A 16,425-nucleotide genomic window follows, 5' to 3' on the forward strand; every position below is an offset into this window, starting at 1 on the left:
GTAGATCCTTCTCTTCCCTTCTAGAAGTATATTTATGTGTCAGGAATTTCTCACCTCCTTTACAGGTATACAAAGCCAATGGTGCATTACATGGTAATGATTCCAGGAGCCTAAGAGCTCATATTACTTTTTGAAGCCATGCTCGAGCATGATCATTTGTGCAGTGCGAGTTGCTTCCAAATAACCAAGAATGGGATTGCAGTTATTTGGTGTCATGCTACCACAACAAAAGAGATCTCTACATTAGCTGACATTTTATTTAATTAATTTATATGATGGGGGGGGCATCTCACAGTTCAAGGTGATTCTGGCCAGCTTACTGTTAAAGGCATAATGATCAAGTTAACCAGAAAAGATGGGACTCAGATCAAGGGCCTTAACCGATGAGCCACTGCATTGTCACCATGAGCCTTAACAATTTTCAAGAGGGCCATAGAAGAAAAGAATCTTGATGAACACTGACCTACCAGACATTTCAATAATCGAGTTAGCCAGAAATCAAAGCAGAGCAAATATATACTGTGAGTAGAGCCGTGGAGCCACTGCAAAAAAAAAAAAAAGGCTTTTCCTTCTGTCACTCTTGGGCATTTAATAAAGATGGCAATTGGAACAAAATAAAATACAAGAGAGAGCCATCCTTATTATTTGCCTTGTAGGCTGAGAATTTCTCCAATTATACAGTGTAAAGAACGTGAAGAATATGAGAAGATTCTAAAGCTGCTCACATAGGTTCCTGCATATGCACCCAAAGGGTTTGTTTCGGCAGAGTCCCTGAAGTTCTTTGGGGCACTGATGGTTTCTGATGCACAGCACCATCCATGCTTGTGAATTTCTTTCCGAAGATTGGGACTTTGTCCGATCAGTGCACATCAGTAACGGAGTGGTGGGTAAGAAGCATGATCCCACCTCTATTTCAATTATGCTGTGAAAGCATGCTGGCATCTCTCCCAGGCATTGCACTAGTTTTGACAAGAGCAATATGCTGTATTATTTATATTCGATTGCCACAGTTATTCTGTTTCCTCAGTCTCCATTTAATTTGCAGGTATGTGCAGTGTGGATCTAGTAAAGCCCAATTTAAGCATGTAATAGAAGCAAAACAGCCCCCAAACTGAAATGACATAGAAATTGTCTTAAGGGAAAACAAGGGAGGGAAAAAAAGAAAAAAAAACTAAAAGGTTCAGGAAATGAAAAATGGTTATAAATGGTTTTTAACGTTCCTTTGCTGCCTTTAGGGAGATGCTCTTGAGATAAATGTGATACCAGCTGTCTGTTTTTTTAAATATAAACTCTGCTGGAATAGCAAACCAAGCAGCATTAAACAAAAAAAAGTAGGCTTATTATGGAACAGAGTGATTGACAATATCATTTGAAATAAAGGCTAGGCTCTTAGGGGAAATTTATTCTAAAACAATAATTGTGTACTTGTGCAACTCAGAACTAAGTGGAAAATTCACATTGTACTCAAAATACAATATTGCCATCCCCTTTGCCCATTCCGCTTCCAGTTCTGCTTGATTTTTATATGTGGTTGTTGAGGGGACCCAGGAGGGAATAATCCATGTCAAGTAACTGTCTTTTTGTCACTTATTTTCACCCAGTTCTCATGCATGTTTTGTTCAAGGTCAGGCTTAGCCTAAGCACATTCCTTTTTTTGCATGCACACTCTACAAAACAAAAATGCTGTAGCAAAAATCATTGTAATTTATGATCTGTCCAGCTCTAACCCAAATCTAAATAGCAGTCTAAATCTCAAATTCTGTCTTTTAGATGAATAAGCCTCAGGGTTGCTGAAGCTACCAGAAATGCAGAACATTTTCCTATCAATTAGGAATTAATACAACCCTTAAGAATGAATTTGTTCTCCACAGTTTTGCTCTGCATCCTTTTAACAGTTTGCATGTTACTTTCTGTTTTGTTTTGTTTTTAGATTTACAAATTGCTCATCATCCAAAGAAACAATTAAGGACTTTATTGGAGTTTCTCGGATCATCGATCAGAGACCACATCCACACAAAAGTTACCAGCCTGAGCAGGTAAGTGAAAATTCGAATACTATCGTAAGTTTGTCTTTTCTTCTATCTAAACATCTGCTGGTGGGGAGGGGGGGGGAGAACATTTGACCTCTGATGTTTTTTCTTGCCACAAGCAAATGATTCATTCAAAAGAATCACTGGTGAATCAAGATTTTAGCAGCAGTCTTGTTCTTAGGGAGAAAAGATTAATAGTCTTCCCCAGTCTGGAGTTTGTGCAAACTGTTAATTGTGGGGGTGGGGGGGGGGAATGCTCACCATTGTATGAACCAAGGCGGAAAGGCTTTGGAAGTTGTACTGAGCAGAAATCTTCTCCTTCTCTTCATTACTATTTTGATTATTCTGATGAAATTTAATTAAAGACTATTTTGAATTATTTTGTTGTTGTTGTTGGTAAAAGAAATGGATGTGTGTTTGTTGGTGTTTCTATACTTATTTAAGTTGCTTAGGCCAAGAGATGTGTCTGAATGTCTTTTCTTTACTTGTACAGTCTTCTCTCCAGCTTTCTGCTGCTCCCCTGGCTTTTCACTTTTTCATTCCCCTGGGCAGGTCTCAAAAGGGAATTCCTTTTACCTGGAACTTGTTTCTGGTGGGAATATATATAAAAATGAAAACAAACCAGCAAGAGTCACCTCCACCAATTTTCTACAAAAATACAGGTAGTCCTCAACTTACGACCACAATTGAGCTCAAAGTTTCTGTTAAGTGGGTTTTGCTATTTTGCAACCTTTCTTGCCACAGTGGTTAAGTGTGATCGCTGCAGATGTTAAAACTAGTGACACATTTGTTAAATGAATCTGATTTCCCCACTGACTTTACTTGTCAGAAAGTCCCAAAAGGTGAGCACATGAACCCAGGACACTGCAACTGTCATAAATATGAGGATATGGTTTGAATTTTGATCATACGACCCTGGGGATGACGCAACAATCATAAGTGTGAAAAACTTGTAACTTCAAACAGTCACTAAGCGAACTGTTGTAAGTCAAGGACTTGTATGCTCAACAAAAACGTCAAGAGAAAGTCCCAAAGGTGCTTTTTCCCCAAATGTTTCACTTCTTATCCAAGAAGCTTCTTCAGTCTAACTGTTTTCAAGGAAAACCTCAACAAAGTCCAGTTGTCTTTCAGGGGGGAAAAAGCACCTTTTGGGCAAACATTATTATTATTATTATTATTATTATTATTATTATTATTATTATTATTATTATTTATTGAACTTATATACCGCCCTTCTCCCGTAGGACCCAGGGCGGTTCACAAGGCAATTAAAATAACATTACAATACAAAAAGTTAATAACAATTAAAATAGATTAAATTATCCTTGATTAAAAATCTAAAACCCCTATAACTCTGATTAAAAACCCAATTACAATAAGTTAAAAATTAAAAATTCTCAGTCCTGGCCAGAAAGCTCAAAAAGCCAGGTCTTCAGGTCCCGGCGGAATGAGCGAAAATCAGGGGCAGTCCTGAGCTCTACGGGTAACTGGTTCCAGAGGGCAGGTGCGCCCACAGAGAAGGCCCTCCCCCTGGGTGTTGCCCACCGGCAATCCTTTGCCGGCGGCACCCTGAGAAGGCCCTCCCTGTGGGAGCGCACAGGACGAAGGGAACTTGATGCTGGCAGCAGGTGTTCCCTCAGATATCCCGGACCCAGGCCATGTAGGGCTTTATAGGTCATCACCAATTTCCATAGACATCAGGAGAAAGTGAAAAATGAAATGCTGAAACACCCTGAAAATAGGCTAGAAAAGTAGATGTCCTTTCTTTCTCAGGAGGAACCTTTGACAAATGGCAAATTGGGGGTCCTTTGTGCTCTCAGAGCTTGCTTGTTTTCTTGCAGACATTGCATTACCCAAACTAGGTAACGTCATCAGTAAGGAGTGAGATATTCTCTCCATTTATATTCTAATGGCTTGCCCTATCAGTCTTGGTGGGAGCAATCGTGGAGGTTCTTTGGTTGGGCTGTTTACTGTTAGGTTATTTGGCAGTTCCTTGACTGGAGTATTCTTTATTTCTTGATTATTGGTCTTATGTTAAATTTGGAATTAATGTATGTTCATCTGGGTGTTGATTGCTCGTGTTTTGGTCTTTTTGTTCCCCTTTTGGCTTGTGGATTGTCTCTTTTGCACAGTATGCAGAGTATGATTGTGTCTGTGTGTCCATTGTTGGCTAATCTGACAGAGTGCCAGACTTCTAGAAATTCCCCTAGTGTTTTTGTACATGGCTTGATCTAGGATGGTCCTAGTTGAAACTATGGTTAAGTCCATATGTTGTGAAATTAAAGACTTTTCAACATGTCTTCTGGCTTGTTTACTTAGGATGCTTTGGAAGGCTTTAATTTGCTTGTTTGCTACTCTGAATTCATGTGTTTGTAATAGTCTGTTGGTAGTTTCTGAGATGTTTTTGATGTATGGCTTGTATTGGTTGTGTTAAATTGGGTTGTGTGGTCAGGCAATTTTTTTATGAAGTTTCATGGATATCCTTTTTGTTGGAAGATGTATAGATGCTCTGTTTCCTTCTCCTGTTGTGCAGGGTGGCTGCAGTGTGTTGGAGCACATTTAAATAAACAGATTCAGAATTGCATCTAGGATTAGATAAATTCAAGAGACAAACTTCCCAATTTCCTCACTTTGTTTGTAGTAAAATTTCTCCAGGTATTTTTCTACAAATGTATCTCATCACTAGCAATGTTGATAACACCAATTTTCTTTCTTCCTCAATCTTATATAATCAAACATTAATGTACAGGACAGCAAGGAGTAACCTTAGCAGCTACTTTTTAAAAAGTATATTCTTCAAAGTAGTCTTTTTCTAGAAATATGAAATTGTAAACTCCAAAAATTCAGCTTCTCTAAGAAATAGTTTGCTCAACTCCTGAGTATGCAGCCTCTCTTTTTCCCTCTTGCACACACACACACACACACAGAAACAACCTCCCATTACATTAATTGCATAATCACTGCCAATGTTTATGAAAGTTGCAGAAATCGACAAAACTCAATAGCCAACTATCTTCTCAAAAATCTAGTGCCATTTTCATTCTGGTTTATGAGATCATTTAATAAATAGCTGATACTTCCTGAGCCAGGAAGTATAATGAGTAAAACTAAAATCCAACCATTGCTTAGGAAGCACAAAATAGGTAAAGCAACGCCTTTCACTAAAGCAGTCTCTGCTGATATGAGTGTGATTTATTAAGGAACTTACTTATGCCTAGACTGAAGCCAAAGCAGACAGTCTCTGGCCATTTTCTAAATCTACCATGAGATTTCTGAATGTGCCCTTGTTCACACAAACAAATTACCCCTTCCTTGTTTTGAAAAAAAATGGAATATTGATGGATTTCTTGTTTAATTTAGTTCCTGTCTTTTAAAGCATCCTGTCTTTCTGATTTGTCTGATTTATAATCCCAGTCAGAGGTAGAGTGACATTTATGTATATTTATTATACACATGTGTCCTGTCCTTTAATGTTTTCTTGTCCTTGGAATTTATTTATGGGTTTTTTTTCTCTATGCAAGAACCAGACTCAGAAGCTTAACTCATGTATTTACATATGTTTTCTGAATCATAAATTTTCTAAACACAGTAGCTCTTCCTGTCCTTAAAACTTCAGTCATTTTCTTTCTTGCTGTTATTCCCTTTTGAGTCTATCCAAGAAATACCAGCAGGAACTAGCACATTTCAGGAGTTGTAATTCTGCAGGTCATATGTCACATTTAACCTTCTTTGAAATCCCATGATGATATATTAACCTACAGAGATGGAAGAAGCAGACAGGAGCAGAGTCATCCCCAGCATTATGTGCTCCTCTGCATATCTAGAAAAACCTCTTTTGGAAGACAGATTGTCTAACAGTGGAGGGTCTCTTTGGTTGGATGATCTGAGAAAATCAGTGCCTACAACCATGTGGACAAAATTGTTAAAGGTAGTTGTTCTTTCAACTGGAATTGGTCTCACCTGGAGCACACAATTCCCTTGTGTGCTTACAGATTGAATAGAATGGTCCTGTTGTAAAATGAAATGGGGAAGGGGAGAAAAAAAATACTTAACATCATATACCCACTGATATTAGTTAAAAAAATTGCCATAACACTGAGCCGTGTTCAGCTTTTGGGGTCACCAGCAACCTTTTCTTCTGCAGCCACGGTGGGTGTAAGAAATCTGTTCCTTTGTCAGAAGTATCAGAAATAACCATCATTCTTTAAGCTTACTAATACGTACTAAATTCCTTTCTCTCTATCTCATTTTTTTCTAGCCATTGATAAAAAGTATCCCCTGTTCTAAAATATACTGAGTCTTCTTTCATTTTCAATGTCCACCTGTCCATTTCTGCACAATCTAGAATTTTTTTGATTAACTCTTTCTCCGTTGGTAATTCTGCATTTTTCCAATGCTAAGCGAATAAAATTCTCGCTGCAGTTATTACCTGTAATATTAAATATATACATTCTTTCTCGTAGTTTCCTACAATAAAATAATTACGGCTTGAAATCTATATGTTTTTTAATCATTTTCTCTAACCATGTATGTATTCTTGATCAGAATCTTTTGGCTTTAGGATATGACCACCAAAGATGATAATATGTGCCTGGTTTTTGTCTACATTTCCAACAGTTGCTAGACATATTTTTAAACATTATTGGAACCCAGACAAGAGCTTTGACATACAGTAGTGTGGTATGGTTTCCTTACAATAAGATGATGATTATGGTGATCAGGATAGATAGATAGATAGATAGATAGATAGATAGATAGATAGATAGATAGATAGATAGATAGATAGATAGATAGACAGACAGACAGACAGACAGACAGACAGACAGACAGACAGAATAACTGAAAGATTAGGATGGAGCTGCAATATAAATAATAAATACTATTCTGTGAGGGGTTTTGAAACATCCTTTCACCCACAGAACCAAAGAATACTCGACACCATTATTACAAGAAGACAGAGCAGCATTATGATGCCAGGAAGCAAGTGAGAACATTGTCCTTTGTAAAAATAGAGACTGTAAATGTCTCAACATTAAAAAGACCCCTTTCAGTCAAAGTTCTAGATTAGTAATGGAATGAATGCTGGCTGTTTAAGAAGGTATATATAGTCATTTATTGACTTTTTCTTTAAAGAGAAATCTCATTTCTAAGGTATCTGGAATGGCATGCATTTTGTCAATGGATATTATATCCTTTTTATAAAGAATAGTTGTCCAATTATTGTATTCTATTGACTATTTATTCTAGGCTGGTCAGACTCTGCACTAGGTTACTGTCTCCAGTTCTGGGGACTCGTGACACTTGGTGAAGGATTCAGATAGAACACAATCAAGACCACAAGTAATATTCTAATTTGATAACATTGACATTTGCAACTTTTTTCCATGCACCAAGCATGATCAAGCACTATAAGAACAGAGTATGTTTGTTTTGTTTTGTTTTGAGAAGGGAAAACTGCAGGACTATATGATAGGGCTCTCAAAGTACCTGAAGGAGTATAAACAGATGGCTAAGACTAAAGTTCTATTTCCCAGAGACTATAAAATCATAATTCTAGGAGGAAAATGTCAGCCAAACGTTAGGAAAATCTTCCAAATTATAAGAGCAGTTCCGAAAATGGAATTGCTTAGTCAACTAAGGAGATGATAAGGTCCCTTTCACCGGCTATGTTAAGCATAGAGTATATACTACTCTCTGCTGAACAGTTTTAATTTGGATTGCTGAACAGAAGAGGGAGTATGATTTGCTTTCTTTTCAACTCTGATTTCCATAATTTCTGTGAATAAGGTCCTGATTTTAAACAGAATATTTTCTAGGGAAACACTGATGCATTACAGCTATGTGGCTTTGCAAACAGCTTTAAAAGTAGCCAGATGCTAATGTCAGAGCAACTTGCTACCTTTTCTCTAGAACATTTATTTATTTACTTAAAAGATTTATATGGCTGCCCATTTAAGAACTCTGATGGCTCACAACAACAGGAAAACCAATAAATATAACAATCACAAGACCATAAAAGACTGTGAAATAATAAGTATTTCCAGAAAATGGCAGCTTGGATTAATTTCAAACTACTGCTAGCTTCTTCAGCTATTTGTTGCTTGGAATTGAACTTCCAAATTTTGAATTTCCAAAAGTGACCATGAAAAATTCTGCCCACTGCAACACTACTATAATTGTTCTTTCCTGGCTATAGAACACTCTACTAATACCAATGATAAACCTATGTTTAGTATGTTTAAAAATATTTACAATCCAAATAAAATAAAAGTTTAGATACCTGATTAGATAGATTAGATAACCTTTATTGTCATTTTTTTTACTGTGGGCATACTGACACACATTAAAAATGAAATTTTGTTGCCTTCTTCCCAAAAGTGTACACATACATAACACACATATAGACATGCTATATACATTCATATGTATATATACATATGTATGCAATCTTAATTATCAACAAAAAACAAAATGCATATGTATCTTTCAGTTACTAGAGTCTGCACTTCATACTGTCACTAGATCAGCACACCAATGTACTAAATATTGATCAGAAATAATTCACATAGAGATAATACTATACAATACAGAACAATTAAATCTAAGAGAAGAGAACAAAGATGTGTTATTATTTACAAAATCATAGCCATGGTTAATAACACTCCTGGAATCTTATAATTTTATTTATCATTAAGTTTAGCAGACCTTTCTGAGAATATAACTCATACTAGGGCAGTCCTTTTCTAATGAACTTCAGCATAAACATTGTAAGATAAGACACTGTATTTCACTGGGTGTAGTTCTTGGTTATTGCATGAATAAGTCAAAAAAATAAATTTGCAATTAATACCATATTTAGTTTGGTCTAGATGTGAAAGATTAGTCTTGGGATAGTTTAGAAATTATACAATTGTTGCAACATGGTAAAACGTCATCATCTATTTCTGGGCAACCTCGACTGAGCTGAGAACATCATCCTGTGATCCTAAGGCTTTACTGTTGTGTAGAAATATCAGTGATAAAGTCAACATTCTGGACAAAAGAGAGACATTTCCATGACATTTGGACCTCAACAAACAACACTTAAATAACCTTATAGAAAATCTAGAACACATTTTCATACCATGCCAAAGCAACTGAATTGATGGGGTCCTTGACTTCATCAGGAAGCCAGTTCAATTTCCTTATCTAAATGACATAATCTCTATGTTATATCTTCCATTTACTAGCTTTTTTTAGATTGCTGAAGTGAAAGAACACAAAAGATTGAGAAATGTTATCTTCTTTTCATCTCCTAAGCCTTATTTATATGCAGAGGAGAATAGAGTGCTGGAATTGCTATCATATTTTGTGATCGCTAGGATTTCTGATTAGAAATTCATTTATGCAAGCTTGGAAAAAAATGTAAATAATTAGTAAATTAATAGAGACATAATAAAGTTTATCGAGGGAAATAAGCAAAGCTGTTATGCACATGTTAGATTTTCAAGCCATTTACCCTCGGCTGGCTGTCATTTGTTCCCCTCTCCCTGCCAAGCTAACTTCTGGCTTTTTACAATAAAGAACTAGCTGTAGCTTTGTCATAAAAAAATTCAACTATGCCGAAGTTGCGCATGTGTGTGCATTTTAAAGGATTATTTCATCATGCAATCATCTCTTTAAAAGTCTAGAGTTTCTCTGGCCTCCCCTGTTCCCCTTAAGTACTAAGGAAGACATCAGAAACTATTTCTTGAGCCAAATCCATATGCAGAGTGCATATTTAGGTGAATTTGATGCAGTACTTTTTGCCTGGATGATAATATGTGCATGTGAATATTTCATCTTTCAGTGAGCTTTGATGATTTAGATATTGAAACAGGAAATTTCTTTTCTGAGTGGGCACAGCAGGAGAGAAAATCTTTTCAAACAGAAGCACCACCACCACCACAAAAAGATGGAGTTAGAAATGGAAAATGCAAATGCCATATAGATATTTACTAGGTTTACATGCCAGTCAATGTAAGCAAAGCTTATCTGCCCTTCCTTTGTGGGAGTGGAGAGAATGATAGAAATATGTGGCAATGTGAACATACAGAATCACTTAGGCAAGAAACAGCATTACATCCACCACAATTTCTCTTGGCTTTCAAGTTTAAAATACCCAAGAAAATCAATAGAATACTTCTGGGGACTAACTCCTGCTTGAACCTGTTCAGTGTTTGGAAGAAGGGCTGACAAATTGCTTTTTCTTCCTTGCTCTACAATTTTTCAGAATGAAAATAGAATATCTGCTTTAAAATCCTAGAAACAGGATGTTTCAATATTCTTATTATCTCAAACAATGAGGTATTTCAAGTGAAGACTTTTTGCATCCCATGAATCAGATAGATGAGAGAGAAGATACAGTAGATGATGATAGATGATCAGATAGGTCAATAAGTAGATGATAGATAGATAGATAGATAGATAGATAGATAGATAGATAGATAGATAGATAGATAGATAGATAGATAGAGATAGACAGAGACAGACAGACAGACAGACAGACAGACAAACAGACAAGATAGGAAGAGAGATGAGAGATGAGAGATAGAAGATGAGAGAGAGATGAGAGAGAGATCCATTGGCAAAGTGACTGTTGGAGTTGTGAAACACTAAGAAGCTAATGGAACTGTCATCATGACTGAACCACTTTGGGCTCCAGTTCATGAGTCTACAGTCTGAAGTGATTTCAATTTCAACCTCCATAGCATTCCTGCTCTGCTTTGTGTTCTCCTTCCCCTAGGGATGTTTTTTTAAAATAAAATAAAATAAAATAAAATAAAATAAAATAAAATAAAATAAAATAAAATAAATAAAATAAAATAAAATAATAAAATAAAATAAAATAAAATAAAATAAAATAATAAAATAAAATAAAATAAAATAAAATAATAAAATAAAATAAAATAAAATAAAATAATAAAATAAAATAAAATAAATAAAATAAAATAAAATAAAATAAAATAAAATAAAATAAAATAAAATAATAAAATAAGATAAAATAAAATAAAATAAAAATAGAGCCTTCCAGGAAACTCACTATGATGTGGCATTTTGCTTGGGTTTAATAAAGACATGTATTTACTATGACTTTTGGATATTTTCTCCATGCACCCCATAACAATGGATGTCCAGGCAGCTCATAGAAATTAGATAATATTCTTCTATTTGCAAAATACCATGTTGACTTTTCAAGGCTACGATCATGCATCCATTATCTCCCGCTGTTGACTAAAATAGATTCTCAAACCAAGGCCAGAGAGAGAGAGAGAGGAGAGAGAGAGAGAAAAAAAATGCATTTATATCTCCTGTTTTGAAGTGATGGGGTACAAAGCCTGGCAAATTATTTCTATTTCCCTCTACTTCCTTATTGTATCTCTGGAACCCTTTTATAGAGTTTCCATAGAAATAAAAGCCCTTGTTAAGGTGCACACCAGGGGCTGATCGTTAAGTAGCTGCTAGCCTTTTCTCTGCTTCAGCTAGGCAGAAGAAAAAAAAATACTTGATGGCAAGTAGACTATAGAACAAAATCAAAGATGATTGAGAGATCAAGCTTGAAAATGTTTAATTTGACTTGCTATTTCTCCAGAGTTTTCTGCCTTTGGAAAAGAGACTTTGTTTTTCAAGCTGCTTGAGAATTTGAAGCATACATTCTCCGTGCTGATTCATATGGATGTTTATTTACTGTTGTATTTCTTGTAAAGGTGAAAATATCCATACACAGACCTATTTTTCTAAATTATTTGGCACTGCAATTGCCGCTTTTGAATTTGTTTATGACAGGCTATTATTTTACTAGGAGACTATTACTGTGGTTATGATTTTTTTTTTAAAAAATTAATCTACTATATCCACTTTACTGTATTTTTCTATTGCTTCGGGATTCTGCGATGCTAAAAGATTTGGGAAAATATGAATAAAAATATAGAGACCTCTCACCATCTCTTAGCCCCTGCTTACCATAGCATATTTTAAGTGGTTCTTAAGATATAATATGGATTAAGGGAAGTCTGGTCCATGTCAATTCTGCATATTTTCACTTATTTATTCATCTTGCTTAACTTCTGAAAGAATTAGTGAAACATTTCTGTGTAGACATGGGAAATCCATCATGGTTGTTTTACAGATGTTCTATCTGGTGTTTCCTTAATTTATGGACTTCTTTGAAAGTACTTACTTGAAACATCGTTAAACCACACACAACACTTCGTACTTCTAAGCAGTACAGAACAACAAAAAGGTGCAATAAATAAATATATCAAAGATCTGATATAATTTAAAAAATACTTTTTAAAAAATGGTGAAGTTAATGTTTTTTTAATGTTTATGGACTTTAGTAGCTAGAAGCAATAATTATTATGCCATTAGCATATGCCATGGCATAATAATGGGTTCTACTGAGTCATTTGTGATTTTGCAGATGTCCTTAATATGAGATTATTTAAGTTTGTAGATACTCAACACACATTAAAACAAATGTCTTATCTGTTTGACTACCAAATGGGGTTTATTGATCTTTGATTCTAATTGCTCTAGTTTGCATTAGCTCTTGATTGAAAGGTACACTGACTTGCCTTTCTGGCAAGGTTTTTTTTATCCTTCTTTAAGAAATTTCACAAAGCCTGTCATTTAGCTGCCAGAAATGAGATTATGAACAGTCAAGGACATTTTGAGCAGAATTGAAGCCGCTATCAAGCAGAACATCACCGACTATGAAACAATATAAATTAAGAGTCTTGGTGGAGCAGTGGGCTAATGCCTCCTTAAGTAACACCAGCTGCCTGCAATTAGTGCAGGTTCGAGTCCCACCAGGCTCAAGGTTGACTCAGCCTTCCATCCTTCCGAGGTAGGTAAAATGAGGACCCAGATTGTTGGGGGCAATAAGCTGACTTTGTAATAATGCCGCTTGGGGGTGTGTGTGAAAGCCCTAATAAGCAGGCATATACATAGAATGAAGGCAACTGCTAAGCTTGTAAGCCGCCCTGAGTCTTCGGAGAAGGGCGGGATATAAATGGAATTAAAATAAAAAATAAAAATAAATGAGTCTGCTAAATACTGCATGATAATGTCAGAGTTGCCTGAATCTTAACTACAGGCATCTATCTAAGTTCAAATGAGGATATAATGTTCAAAGTATCTAAGAAGGTTTGTGTCAAGCATGATTACCTGTATGCAAATATGCTTATGTTGGAAAGACTTTGGAAGACAGGGAAAAGAGACTCTGCCATGGAAATGGACAGGTAAGAGAAAGCAGGATCCAGCAGTTGGATAGTGGGTGGGAGGTTCAAAGGAAGTTAAGAAGAGCCTCAGAAGAGACCCTCCACTTACACACCCCTGTTTCTCAGGCTCTAAAGAGATGTGGAGAGAATTGTACCTTCAAAAAATGATGTCAGACTCACCAGGAATCATCACCATCTGAGCTAATTCTACTTTATTCTAAGCCAATGTTTCGACAGAACTTTAAAGTTTGAAAGTACTTTTTTTCCCCTCTCCCTCATCTTTTTATAGCCCAAGGAACTAGGGAAAGTCTCCTCTGAGCTTCTTACCCCATCCACTCTCCATCTGCAGGCTATGCTGTCTCTTATCTGACCATTCCCTTGGCAACATCCCTTGGCCCAGTCTCCAAGTTCTTTCCCACATACCATTATAAAGGAGAACCAGTAAAAGAACCAAAGGGGGGAAAATGGAAAGAGCTAAAGCAAAAAAGAGAGAGAGAGGCACTCAGAGACAGAGAGCTGAACAATCTGGGGATCACCCCCACTTTGAAGTTTTCATCTCCTAGGATCATGTTAGTCAAATTCCCTCTTTTTACAGAATAGAGAATAACAGAGTTGGAAGGGAATCTTCTAGACCAGGGGTCTTCAAACTTGTCCCTTTTAGGACTTGTGGACTTCAACTCCCAGAATTCCTCAGCCAGGGATGCTGGATGAGGAATTCAGGGAGTTGAAGTCCACAAGTCATAAAAGGGCCAAGTTTGAAGACCCCTGGTCTAGACCAACCCTTGTTCAAGCGGGAGATCTATACCATTCCAGATAAGTGGGTATCCAGTCTCTTTTTAAAAACTTCCAGCAATGGAGCACCCACAACTTTTGGAGGCAAGCCAATCATCGATTAATTGTTCTCATTGTCAGGAAATTTCTCCTTAGTTCTAGGTTTGATCTCACTTTAATGATCTTCCATCTGTTACTTCTTGTCCTGCCCTCAGGTGCTTTGGAGAATTGGTTGACCCCCCACTCCCCTCTGTGACAACCCCTCAATTATTGGAAAACTGCTCTCATGTCACCCCTAGTCCTTCTCTTAAGGTTAGACATACCCAGTTCCCTCAACCATTCATCATACACGTTAGCCTCTTGTCCCTTAAACATCTTTCTTGCTCTTTGCACTGTTTAGTGTTGTGTTTCTTCTCTTCTCTTTGGCAGTTAAGAAGCAGACTTTTCTGTCACTCTCCTGGCTCCCCAGATACAAGGACCAACATTTCATGCATCAGGCATTCTGGCAATGTCACAATTATAATCTAATCAATCTGGAAGATAGCTTGAACAAAGCTGCAGTAGGTTCAGGATGTTCTAGTATTTTACAGCTGTACAGAGATTGACTAGTGCAAGCTTTTGGAATACAGCATCTTACCTTCAACCTTTGGAAGCTTGTTGCCAGTTAAAGTACCATATTCCATCCATTTGAGCAAATTAACAGTTCCAGTAAAGCTTGTGTTTATGCACAGATATGCATTTAATCACCCAAGACTTTCTGAAAAAGAAAAAGGGAGGACACAGAAGTCAAGATGTAAGTCAGAGTAACAACAGCGATGCCAAAAAGAAGACATAAACTTTTAATTATCCATCCTTCCCACTCTGCGCTGTAGAAAAGAAACTGCATCTTGGGCCCAAATTAGACTTAACAAATAACAGATGCAAAATGTTCCCATAATTAAAGCAATAGAAACCAGGTCAGTATCCCTTCAAAGTAAAATGTACATTCATAAAAGGAGCATCATCATGAAAACAAAAATTTTACAGCACTAATAGAATCTCATTGCTGAGACGTAGCTTGTCTGTTAGGTGGATCCCCATCTTTAACATTTCTGAACTACAAATTAAGACAAAATAGGCATTATTACTTGGTGTGGAATGGCATTCAGTTTCGTCTCGCAGTGATTCTCAACCTTGGCAACTTGAAGATGTGTGGGTTTCAACTCTCGGAATTCTGAGAGTTAAAGTCCACCCATTTTCAAGTTGCCAAAATTCAGAAACACTGGTCTGTAAAAGACTTTAAGGACTGCAAAAATGGAAGACTGAATAACAGAATAACAGAGTTGGAAGGGACCTTAGAGGTTTTTCTAATTCAGCTTCCTGCTCAGGCAGGAAGCCCTATACCATTTCAGAAAAAAATGGTTGTCCAGTCGCTTCTTGAAAACTTCCAGTGTTGGATCACCTACAACTTCTGAAGAGAAGTCATTACACTGATTGTCACATGCAGCCTGTAGAAGACTGTTGCCCATCCCCAAGAACAAACTACAGAATTAGGAAAGTCGGACTTATTTCCAACTGTTCTTTTTGTTGTGACATGGTTTATTGTGGCTTCAAATCCTGCCTTGGACCATTACTGTATATACTGACCTTTTCTAAAAATAAATCTCTGAAAATGCCTTCTCTTCAGCTTAAAGCACTCTATTAAATATAGCTGAAAATGCTTTGTGACACTTAAATCTACAAACATTCAAGAAGTGTAGAAGAGCTGTCTGGGAAACGTCTGGGGAATTTAAGGATTTTGTCAAGAGGGAACAAAAAGAAATACCATCTAGTGGGCATATCTCAAGATATCACGTCATGAAGCAACACACAATACTGGGTTCAGACTTTTTTTTAATTAATAATCCCTAATTAACTCCTGCCGAGACTTATTGTAATTCTCAAATAACACATCACAATCTCTATTTGTAGTTGTTTTTTAAATGTTATTTAATCAGCTAAGTTCTTTAAATCACACAATTTTGTCCTGGTTCAAGTTTGCAGCATTGGAAGTCCCACTGCAACAGACAGCCAAGGGAAAAGAGCAGGACATTTGATTCATTGCCGCCAACAAACAGTCCTTCCAATTCGAAAAACAGGATTATAGGTTTTTATTCTTGCAAATAAGCCATGTCTTAAGAAGATTGTTTATCCAAAGTGGCAAGCATAGTGATTCTTAAACCTCTGATAATTCAGGTACAAAAAAGGGAGCTTTTTTTTTTAAAGCAACTCTATTGTCCCCATATTAATTACTTCACAGTCCCTGGCTGTTTAAATGGACAGTCCTGAGACCGAAGAACCAGTTAAATCCTACATTGTCCTTGCATGATAAAAAAAAGGTTATAGAGGCTGAAAAGCAGAGGGAC

The 16,425-nt window shown here is 36.5% G+C and overlaps 1 protein-coding gene across 1 annotated transcript in view; it reads right to left on the reverse strand.

Moving 5' to 3' along the window:
* CDH11 (cadherin 11) overlaps window positions 1-16,425 on the reverse strand; it is a 116,277-nt gene that overhangs the window by 52,269 nt on the left and 47,583 nt on the right. The window contains exon 2 of the mRNA XM_083370509.1: window positions 14,679-14,798. The gene's annotated coding sequence lies outside the window, so the exon portion shown is untranslated. The remainder of the gene's footprint in view (window positions 1-14,678; window positions 14,799-16,425) is intronic.

Source organism: Vipera ursinii, assembly GCF_947247035.1.
Source record: "Vipera ursinii genome assembly, chromosome: 10".
Lineage (NCBI taxonomy): Eukaryota > Metazoa > Chordata > Lepidosauria > Squamata > Viperidae > Vipera > Vipera ursinii.